Source organism: Mobula birostris, chromosome 31, assembly GCF_030028105.1.
Source record: "Mobula birostris isolate sMobBir1 chromosome 31, sMobBir1.hap1, whole genome shotgun sequence".
Classification (NCBI taxonomy): domain Eukaryota; kingdom Metazoa; phylum Chordata; class Chondrichthyes; order Myliobatiformes; family Myliobatidae; genus Mobula; species Mobula birostris.
The window spans coordinates 3872202-3884314 of record NC_092400.1 but is presented as its reverse complement, the minus strand read 5'-3'; the positions used below and the strand labels follow the sequence as shown (position 1 = coordinate 3884314).

Here is a 12113-nt window from a genome sequence, read left to right as displayed (position 1 = left end):
GACTGGGTGAATCTTCAATGGAATAGCGACTGGGTGAATCTTCAATAGAATGGTGACTGGGAGAATCTTCAATGGAATAGTGACTGGGTGAATCTTCAATGGAATAGCGACTGGGTGAATCTTCAATGGAATAGTGACTGGGTGAATCTTCAATGGAATAGCGACTGGGTGAATCTTCAATAGAATGGTGACTGGGAGAATGTTCAATGGAATAGTGACTGGGTGAATCTTCAATGGAATAGCGACTGGGTGAATCTTCAATGGAATAGTGACTGGGTGAATCTTCAATGCAATAGTGACCGGGTGAATCTTCAATGGAATAGTGACCGGGTGAATCTTCAATGCAATAGCGACTGGGTGAATCTTCAATAGAATGGTGACTGGATGAATCTTCAATGGAATAGTGACTGGGTGAATCTTCAATGGAATGGCGACTGGGTGAATCTTCAATAGAATGGTGACTGGGAGAATCTTCAATGGAATATCAACTTGGTGAATCTTCAATGGAATAGCGACTGGGTGAATCTTCAATGAAATAGTGACAGGGTGAATCTTCAATAGAATGGTGACTGGGTGAATCTTCAATGGAATAGTGACTGGATGAATCTTCACTAGAATGGTGACTGGGTGAATTTTCAATGGAATAGTGACTGGATGAATCTTCAATGGAATAGTGACTGGGTGAATCTTCAATAGAATGGTGACTGGGTGAACCTTCAATGGAATAGTGACTGGGTGAATCTTCATTGGAATGGCGACTGGGTGAATCTTCAATGGAATAGTGACTGGGTGAATCTTCAATGGAATAGTGACTGGGTGAATCTTCAATGGAATGGTGACTGAGTGAATTTTCAATGGAATGGTGACTGGGTGAATCTTCAATGGAATAGTGACTGGATGAATCTTCAATGGAATAGTGACTGGGTGAATCTTCAATGGAATGGCGACTGGGTGAATCTTCAATGGAATAGCGACTGGGTGAATATTCAATGGAATAGTGACTGGGTGAATATTCAATGGAATAGCGACTGGGTGAATCTTCAATAGAATGGTAACTGGGAGAATCTTCAATGGAATAGTGACTGGGTGAATCTTCAATGGAATAGCGACTGGGTGAATCTTCAATGGAATAGTGACTGGGTGAATTTTCAATGGAATAGTGACTGGGTGAATCTTCAAAGGAATGGTGACTGGGTGAATCTTCAATGCAATAGTGACCGGGTGAATCTTCAATGGAATAGTGACCGGGTGAATCTTCAATGCAATAGCGACTGGGTGAATCTTCAATGGAATAGTGACTGAGTGAATCTTCAATGGAATAGTGACTGGGTGAATCTTCAATAGAATGGTGACTGGATGAATCTTCAATGGAATAGTGACTGGGTGAATCTTCAATGGAATGGCGACTGGGTGAATCTTCAATAGAATGGTGACTGGGAGAATCTTCAATGGAATATCAACTTGGTGAATCTTCAATGGAATAGCGACTGGGTGAATCTTCAATGAAATAGTGACAGGGTGAATCTTCAATAGAATGGTGACTGGGTGAATCTTCAATGGAATAGTGACTGGATGAATCTTCACTAGAATGGTGACTGGGTGAATTTTCAATGGAATAGTGACTGGATGAATCTTCAATGGAATAGTGACTGGGTGAATCTTCAATAGAATGGTGACTGGGTGAACCTTCAATGGAATAGTGACTGGATGAATCTTCAATGGAATCGTGACTGGGTGAATCTTCATTGGAATGGCGACTGGGTGAATCTTCAATGGAATAGCGACTGGGTGAATCTTCAATGGAATAGTGACTGGATGAATCCTCAATGGAATAGTGACTGGGTGAATCTTCAATGGAATGGCGACTGGGTGAATCTTCAATGGAATAGCGACTGGGTGAATATTCAATGGAATAGTGAAACGGTGAATCTTCAATGGAATAGCGACTGGGTGAATCTTCAATAGGATGGTGACTGGGAGAATCTTCAATGGAATAGTGACTGAGTGAATCTTCAATGGGATAGTAACTGGGTGAATCTTCAATAGAATGGTGACTGGGTGAATCTTCAATGGAATAGTGACTGGATGAATCTTCAATGGAATAGCGACTGGGATAATCTTCAATGGAAAAGCGACTGGGTGAATCTTCAATGGAATTGTGAAAGGGTGAATCTTCAATGGAATAGCGACTGGGTGAATCTTCAATAGGATGGTGACTGGGAGAATCTTCAATGGAATAGTGACTGAGTGAATCTTCAATGGGATAGTAACTGGGTGAATCTTCAATAGAATGGTGACTGGGTGAATCTTCAATAGAATGGTGACTGGGTGAATCTTCAATAGAATAGTGACCGGGTGAATCTTCAATGCAATAGCGACTGGGTGAATCTTCAATGGAATAGTGACTGAGTGAATCTTCAATGGAATAGTGTCTGGGTGAATCTTCAATAGAATGGTGACTGGGTGAATCTTCAATGGAATAGTGACTGGGTGAATCTTCAATGGAATGGCGACTGGGTGAATCTTCAATAGAATGGTGACTGGGAGAATCTTCAATGGAATATCAACTTGGTGAATCTTCAATGGAATAGCGACTGGGTGAATCTTCAATGAAATAGTGACTGGGTGAATCTTCAATAGAATGGTGACTGGGTGAATCTTCAATGGAATAGTGACTGGATGAATCTTCACTAGAATGGTGACTGGGTGAATTTTCAATGGAATAGTGACTGGATGAATCTTCAATGGAATAGTGACTGGGTGAATCTTCAATAGAATGGTGACTGGGTGAACCTTCAATGGAATAGTGACTGGATGAAACTTCAATGGAATCGTGACTGGGTGAATCTTCATTGGAATGGCGACTGGGTGAATCTTCAATGGAATAGTGACTGGGTGAATCTTCAATGGAATGGTGACTGAGTGAATCTTCAATGGAATAGGGACTGGGTGAATCTTCAATGGAATAGTGTCTGGGTGAATCTTCAATAGAATGGTGACTGGGTGAATCTTCAATGGAATAGTGACTGGGTGAATCTTCAATGGAATGGCGACTGGGTGAATCTTCAATAGAATGGTGACTGGGAGAATCTTCAATGGAATATCAACTTGGTGAATCTTCAATGGAATAGCGACTGGGTGAATCTTCAATGAAATAGTGACAGGGTGAATCTTCAATAGAATGGTGACTGGGTGAATCTTCAATGGAATAGTGACTGGATGAATCTTCACTAGAATGGTGACTGGGTGAATTTTCAATGGAATAGTGACTGGATGAATCTTCAATGGAATAGTGACTGGGTGAATCTTCAATAGAATGGTGACTGGGTGAACCTTCAATGGAATAGTGACTGGATGAATCTTCAATGGAATCGTGACTGGGTGAATCTTCATTGGAATGGCGACTGGGTGAATCTTCAATGGAATAGTGACTGGGTGAATCTTCAATGGAATGGTGACTGAGTGAATCTTCAATGGAATAGGGACTGGGTGAATCTTCAATGGAATAGCGACTGGGTGAATCTTCAATAGAATGGTGACTGGGAGAATTTTCAATGGAATAGTGACTGGGTGAATCTTCAATGGAATGGCGACTGGGTGAATCTTCAATGGAATAGCGACTGGGTGAATCTTCAATGGAATGGTGACTGGGTGAATTTTCAATGGAATAGCGACTGGGTGAATCTTCAATGGAATAGCGACAGGGTGAATCTTCAATAGAATGGTGACTGGGAGAATCTTCAATGGAATAGTGACTGGGTGAATCTTCAATGGAATAGTGACTGGGTGAATCTTCAATGGAATGGTGACTGAGTGAATTTTCAATGGAATGGTGACTGGGTGAATCTTCAATGGAATAGTGACTGGATGAATCTTCAATGGAATAGTGACTGGGTGAATCTTCAATGGAATGGCGACTGGGTGAATCTTCAATGGAATAGCGACTGGGTGAATATTCAATGGAATAGTGACTGGGTGAATATTCAATGGAATAGCGACTGGGTGAATCTTCAATAGAATGGTAACTGGGAGAATCTTCAATGGAATAGTGACTGGGTGAATCTTCAATGGAATAGCGACTGGGTGAATCTTCAATGGAATAGTGACTGGGTGAATTTTCAATGGAATAGTGACTGGGTGAATCTTCAAAGGAATGGTGACTGGGTGAATCTTCAATGCAATAGTGACCGGGTGAATCTTCAATGGAATAGTGACCGGGTGAATCTTCAATGCAATAGCGACTGGGTGAATCTTCAATGGAATAGTGACTGAGTGAATCTTCAATGGAATAGTGACTGGGTGAATCTTCAATAGAATGGTGACTGGATGAATCTTCAATGGAATAGTGACTGGGTGAATCTTCAATGGAATGGCGACTGGGTGAATCTTCAATAGAATGGTGACTGGGAGAATCTTCAATGGAATATCAACTTGGTGAATCTTCAATGGAATAGCGACTGGGTGAATCTTCAATGAAATAGTGACAGGGTGAATCTTCAATAGAATGGTGACTGGGTGAATCTTCAATGGAATAGTGACTGGATGAATCTTCACTAGAATGGTGACTGGGTGAATTTTCAATGGAATAGTGACTGGATGAATCTTCAATGGAATAGTGACTGGGTGAATCTTCAATAGAATGGTGACTGGGTGAACCTTCAATGGAATAGTGACTGGATGAATCTTCAATGGAATCGTGACTGGGTGAATCTTCATTGGAATGGCGACTGGGTGAATCTTCAATGGAATAGCGACTGGGTGAATCTTCAATGGAATAGTGACTGGATGAATCCTCAATGGAATAGTGACTGGGTGAATCTTCAATGGAATGGCGACTGGGTGAATCTTCAATGGAATAGCGACTGGGTGAATATTCAATGGAATAGTGAAACGGTGAATCTTCAATGGAATAGCGACTGGGTGAATCTTCAATAGGATGGTGACTGGGAGAATCTTCAATGGAATAGTGACTGAGTGAATCTTCAATGGGATAGTAACTGGGTGAATCTTCAATAGAATGGTGACTGGGTGAATCTTCAATGGAATAGTGACTGGATGAATCTTCAATGGAATAGCGACTGGGATAATCTTCAATGGAAAAGCGACTGGGTGAATCTTCAATGGAATTGTGAAAGGGTGAATCTTCAATGGAATAGCGACTGGGTGAATCTTCAATAGGATGGTGACTGGGAGAATCTTCAATGGAATAGTGACTGAGTGAATCTTCAATGGGATAGTAACTGGGTGAATCTTCAATAGAATGGTGACTGGGTGAATCTTCAATAGAATGGTGACTGGGTGAATCTTCAATGGAATAGTGACCGGGTGAATCTTCAATGCAATAGCGACTGGGTGAATCTTCAATGGAATAGTGACTGAGTGAATCTTCAATGGAATAGTGTCTGGGTGAATCTTCAATAGAATGGTGACTGGGTGAATCTTCAATGGAATAGTGACTGGGTGAATCTTCAATGGAATGGCGACTGGGTGAATCTTCAATAGAATGGTGACTGGGAGAATCTTCAATGGAATATCAACTTGGTGAATCTTCAATGGAATAGCGACTGGGTGAATCTTCAATGAAATAGTGACTGGGTGAATCTTCAATAGAATGGTGACTGGGTGAATCTTCAATGGAATAGTGACTGGATGAATCTTCACTAGAATGGTGACTGGGTGAATTTTCAATGGAATAGTGACTGGATGAATCTTCAATGGAATAGTGACTGGGTGAATCTTCAATGGAATGGTGACTGGGTGAACCTTCAATGGAATAGTGACTGGATGAAACTTCAATGGAATCGTGACTGGGTGAATCTTCATTGGAATGGCGACTGGGTGAATCTTCAATGGAATAGTGACTGGGTGAATCTTCAATGGAATGGTGACTGAGTGAATCTTCAATGGAATAGGGACTGGGTGAATCTTCAATGGAATAGTGTCTGGGTGAATCTTCAATAGAATGGTGACTGGGTGAATCTTCAATGGAATAGTGACTGGGTGAATCTTCAATGGAATGGCGACTGGGTGAATCTTCAATAGAATGGTGACTGGGAGAATCTTCAATGGAATATCAACTTGGTGAATCTTCAATGGAATAGCGACTGGGTGAATCTTCAATGAAATAGTGACAGGGTGAATCTTCAATAGAATGGTGACTGGGTGAATCTTCAATGGAATAGTGACTGGATGAATCTTCACTAGAATGGTGACTGGGTGAATTTTCAATGGAATAGTGACTGGATGAATCTTCAATGGAATAGTGACTGGGTGAATCTTCAATAGAATGGTGACTGGGTGAACCTTCAATGGAATAGTGACTGGATGAATCTTCAATGGAATCGTGACTGGGTGAATCTTCATTGGAATGGCGACTGGGTGAATCTTCAATGGAATAGTGACTGGGTGAATCTTCAATGGAATGGTGACTGAGTGAATCTTCAATGGAATAGGGACTGGGTGAATCTTCAATGGAATAGCGACTGGGTGAATCTTCAATAGAATGGTGACTGGGAGAATTTTCAATGGAATAGTGACTGGGTGAATCTTCAATGGAATGGCGACTGGGTGAATCTTCAATGGAATAGCGACTGGGTGAATCTTCAATGGAATGGTGACTGGGTGAATTTTCAATGGAATAGCGACTGGGTGAATCTTCAATGGAATAGCGACAGGGTGAATCTTCAATAGAATGGTGACTGGGAGAATCTTCAATGGAATAGTGACTGGGTGAATCTTCAATGGAATGATGACTGGGAGAATCTTCAATGGAATATCAACTTGGTGAATCTTCAATGGAATAGCGACTGGGTGAATCTTCAATGAAATAGTGACAGGGTGAATCTTCAATAGAATGGTGACTGGGTGAATCTTCAATGGAATAGTGACTGGATGAATCTTCACTAGAATGGTGACTGGGTGAATTTTCAATGGAATAGTGACTGGATGAATCTTCAATGGAATAGTGACTGGGTGAATCTTCAATAGAATGGTGACTGGGTGAACCTTCAATGGAATAGTGACTGGATGAATCTTCAATGGAATCGTGACTGGGTGAATCTTCATTGGAATGGCGACTGGGTGAATCTTCAATGGAATAGTGACTGGGTGAATCTTCAATGGAATGGTGACTGAGTGAATCTTCAATGGAATAGGGACTGGGTGAATCTTCAATGGAATAGCGACTGGGTGAATCTTCAATAGAATGGTGACTGGGAGAATTTTCAATGGAATAGTGACTGGGTGAATCTTCAATGGAATGGCGACTGGGTGAATCTTCAATGGAATAGCGACTGGGTGAATCTTCAATGGAATGGTGACTGGGTGAATTTTCAATGGAATAGCGACTGGGTGAATCTTCAATGGAATAGCGACAGGGTGAATCTTCAATAGAATGGTGACTGGGAGAATCTTCAATGGAATAGTGACTGGGTGAATCTTCAATGGAATGATGACTGGGTGAATTTTCAATGGAATGGTGACTGGGTGAATCTTCAGTGGAATAGTGACAGGGTGAATCTTCAATGGAATGGCGACTGCGTGAATCTTCAATGGAATTGCAACAGGGTGAGTCTTCAATGGAATAATGACTGGGTAAATCTTCAATGGAAATGTGACTAGGTGACTCTTCAATGGAATGGTGACTGGGTGAGTCTTCAATGGAATAATGACTGGGTAAATCTTCAATGGAAATGTGACTAGGTGACTCTTCAATGGATTGGTGACTGGGTGAGTCTTCAATCCTCCAGTGTGGGTGTGGGCAACTGGAAGATACAGATTTGGTCTGTGCCTATGGGTAGTAAGAACAGAACTAAGGCAGGGTGGGACATTATTAAAGCATGTCACTTCAGCAAAACTTCCAACAGAATGAATCAATAATACAGCTTGTAAAGAACGAGATAGAAAAAATCCAAATTAGTGAATAATTATTATTGGTATATGGAAGAAATGTTCCCTCCCCTATGCAAGAAACTTCCAAAAAGGACATGTGGTGCAATGTAGAATATTTAGCAAAATCTTTATAGTTTGTGCCACAAAATTCAATTGCATTCAGGACACTTACAACAAGAAATGGAAAAGTCAGACCAACTATAATGAGGTTTATCCAGAACAGGGAGCCAGTGATCATGTAGGCGGCTGGCCGTGCAGTCTGGTCGAAGATTTCCATCGGGATGACTGCAGACACACCAGCTAAGACATAGAAAAGAAAGAATTTACAAGATGAGTGGAACTAAAATACATGATATTGAAATATAGTGAAACATTCTTGGTGGATAGTCAACGGGGAAGAGTGCACCTTGCAGACTGAGTTTTTACAACTGAATGTTCTGTATGTATATTGGACGTGGAACTGCATCAGGTGGGGTAGGGAGAGCATTCTAGTTCTGAAGTAAAGTGGGTTGGAGTGGCAGATGCAATGTGAACATGTATCTACCCCCTGGGTCCCACTGGAATATGGGAGTCTAGTGAAGGTAAGCAAATCCACATGGGGCTACACAACTGCAAAATCCATTTCCCACACACATCTAAATTCCAACTGCTCCATGCCCCTCCTGTTTCTGGGAAGTTCAAAGCACCTGTTTCACTTTTCTTAGGCTCTTCTCATCCCTCCAGCTAACATAGAGTTCCACAATGTCCCTTGGTGACTTGGCTATTCCTATTTATATCTTTCTTGAACCATTCATTTTATTTCTACCCCATTTTAGACATCTAATCTTTTGCCATCCTCACTATCATAGCTTAATTCCTTTTATTCTATATTTTTACCCATGTTTAGAACTTGTCTTATTTACAGTTATGTTGAAAATCATCAAGTTGAAACATTAATTCTGTTTCTTGGTCACTTTCTTTGCACAGACGCTGCCTGACCCAGTGAATATTCCCAGCATTTTTTTTTAGCTTTTACATCAGATATTTTGTAATTGCCTTGTTCTCTTTTGATTTTGTTTCTCTGTGTAAGATAAAAAGTTTAATAGCAGTAATGACCTGGGCCAATTCCAAAGCTTAAGAACGATGCAAAGATACAGGCCATGCTGAGGAACGGTGCCCAACTGATCTTGTCCTGGGTCAGTAGAGAGGGAGAATCAATTAGACAGGTAAGGCACAGTCCTTTTCCTAATTGCAACATATTGTCAGGATTAGTACTCATTGACAATATGATACTCATCTCTCAATTCAAAAGTCATGCTTCACTTGCCACTTCACGTCAAAAAGGCAAACCAGGCCTCTACGTTGCAGCACAGTGTTAAGGAAGTGGATCCATTATTCCTCCCAGTCCAAACATACATGGTTGCAGATTTTTAACTTCAATGTAAGTTGGCTATCTGATATAAAAATGTCTCATTTTCATTTCCCATTGAAGCATTTTTCTTGTATTTCTCACTTAACTCAATCCAGCAACTCAAGCACAACATCTTCCACTGAGAACAAATCACGATCCTGGCCTTGGATCTGATTGTTCCTCAGGGTGGATTATAAAAGTCTATGCTATGCTCAGCACTAAACAAGTCCATAAATATTTTGGTCTGTCAATGCCCGCTTTTACACACAGCAATAACTGTTTGCATTTCTGTATTTAACGTAGCAAGACACTTCACCGGGGCCATTATGAAACAGAAGAAGTTGACTCCAAATGATCAAAGGAAATATTAAGGCAGGTGATGCAATCTTTGGTCAAAGAGCATCTTGATGGATGGCAGAAAGAAACAGAAGATTTGGGGAGCTAGTTCGATATAAGGAACATCTTCTGGTGTAAATACCAGTGGTGGAATAGTTAAATCAAGAGCTGAGCTAAGGGGCTGAATTAAAGGAGCCCCGATGTCCAAGAGATTTACAGGACTGTGGAAGGTTAAAGATAGAAGGGAACTCAAGGTCAAGCAGGGATTTCAAAGTAAGGATGAAAATTTTAGAATGTATGTAAGGCTTAACTCGGTGCTGGTGCATGTCAGTAAACACAAGGGCAATGGATGAGTGGCATAGTCGGAGTAACATGCTGGTCTTTAATGACCTTAGAGAACAGAAGAATAAAGGTCAGTCAGGAATATGTTGTAATAATAGAGCCTACAACTCAATAGACTTTAATGAGAGTTTTATCAGCAGCTTGAAGTGAATTAGGCAGTGAAATAAAGATCAAGAATAGCCCATTCACTTTGTCAGACCGATTCCTTTGAGTATTTTATCCCTCCCATTCTAGTTTGTAACTTCACCCCACCCCCCCCCCCCGACCCAATAGCTATTGCTCTGACACCTCACAGGGAAATGTGGCCCATTGATAAGTTGGAATCTTAACCTATCCCCAAGAGCACAAAATTGAGCAAAGGTTCCCATCCATAGTTGGGAATTCTTAAAACGCGACCTTCATACGGATATGAACACACCAGATAAATGTGCTCCAGTTAGTGGGAACTTAACAGGAAAACAGTTGAAATCCAACATGACTTGTCCCTTTTACCAGTGAGGAAGAGGCTATGACATACCTGAAGAGTCAAGGAGATGGTGAACAATATTCCACAAGCAGCCATCAGACTATAGCCCCCGATAAGCAGCACCTTGCGCCCAGTCCGGTCAATGAACAGATTCTAATGGAGGAAAATCAATGTCGTCATTGGATGCTGCTCAAAGTGATCACCCTTTGAAGGCTTACAGTGCAGCTCAAGGCACCAATATGCAAGGAATGCCTGAGGGGGATCTGAAGAGCACAGAATTACTGTAAAAGTTTTCATAATTCAGAGGATTGACAGGAACTACTTAAAGCACTTTAAAAGTTGTTTTTCTAGTGTTTCCAGTTGCAACAGCCAGAGATTGGAGAGAAAGAGCCATCAGTATTTTGGCAGGCACAGTTCGAAGATGTGATATGGAATAAACAGTACAGTCCTTGAGGATTCATGTGCATGTACCTCTGATATGTGACGTTTCTACAGATGTACCATGGAGAGCATACTGACTGGTTACATCTCCGCTTGGCTTGGAAGCCACAATGCACAGGATCAGTAAAAAACTGCAGAGGGTTGTAAACTCAGCCGTCATGGTACTAGCCTTCCCGCCATCCAGGCTATCTTCAATAGTGATGCCTCAGGATCCTCACCATCCAGGACATGTCCTCTTCTCGTTGCTACCATGAGGGAAAAGGGTCAGGAAGGAGTCCGAAGATAAAACACTCAAAGTTTTGGGAACAGTTTCTTTCCACCTGCCATCAGATTTCTGAATAGACCACGAACACATACCTCACTTTTTGCTCCCTTTTTCAGTAGGTTTCAATAGGTACATTTAATGTCAGAGAAATGTATACAATATACCTCCTGAAATTCTTTCTCTTCGCAAACATCCACGAAAACAGAGGAGTGCCCCGTACTTCCATATTTATTTTTAAAATATTTCTTATTATGACTTATAGTTTTTTATCTATTGCACTATACTGCTGCCACAAAACAACAGATTTCATGGAATATGTCGGTGATAATAAAGCTGATTCTGATTCTAAGATGTTAGGATATATTGAGTGGATATTTTCTTCGTGGATCTTAATAAGGTGTTTGAGAAAGTCCCTCATCCAGAAGATTAAGATACATGGGATAAATGGAAATATTGAAAGAGGAGTTCATAAAACATGAGAGATCTTAGGCTTTGTAATACATGAACAGGGCAAATTTCTTTGGAAACAGAATACCGTACTGATGCTGAAAATCCAAAATAAAAGCAGAAAATGTTGAAAATACTCAGCAGGTTTTAGGAGAGAAAGAAGCAGCCTCGTAATTGTTCAAATTGAAACAAGGGAAGAGAGAAATCAGACCGGTTCGTTGCAGAGGAAGGTGGACGATAACAAAGGGAATACCTGTTATAAGGAGGAAAGCAAGAGAGACAGAACACTGCAAGTCACAGAGTAAATCCCATCGACCACTACCCGCTACCTTCTATGGGCACGCTGATCCGAAATTTGAGGGACAGAACAAAGTAAATGGTGAGCGAGGATGTTAAAGGCTTGTTAATTCTAGAAGATGCATCTGGAGGCACCTCTTTCTCCCTTATTAGGGAGAGTGAGAGCCTGTGGTTAGTCGAATACCGGGTGAACAATGTAGTCTTTGAGCTCACTGCAAGTCTGTGTCTTTACTGTTGCT

At 41.1% G+C, this 12113-nt stretch overlaps 1 pseudogene; it reads right to left on the bottom strand.

Annotated features, from left to right (window-relative positions):
• LOC140190707 (solute carrier family 2, facilitated glucose transporter member 11-like) overlaps positions 1-12113 on the bottom strand; it is a 43119-nt pseudogene that overhangs the window by 15248 nt on the left and 15758 nt on the right.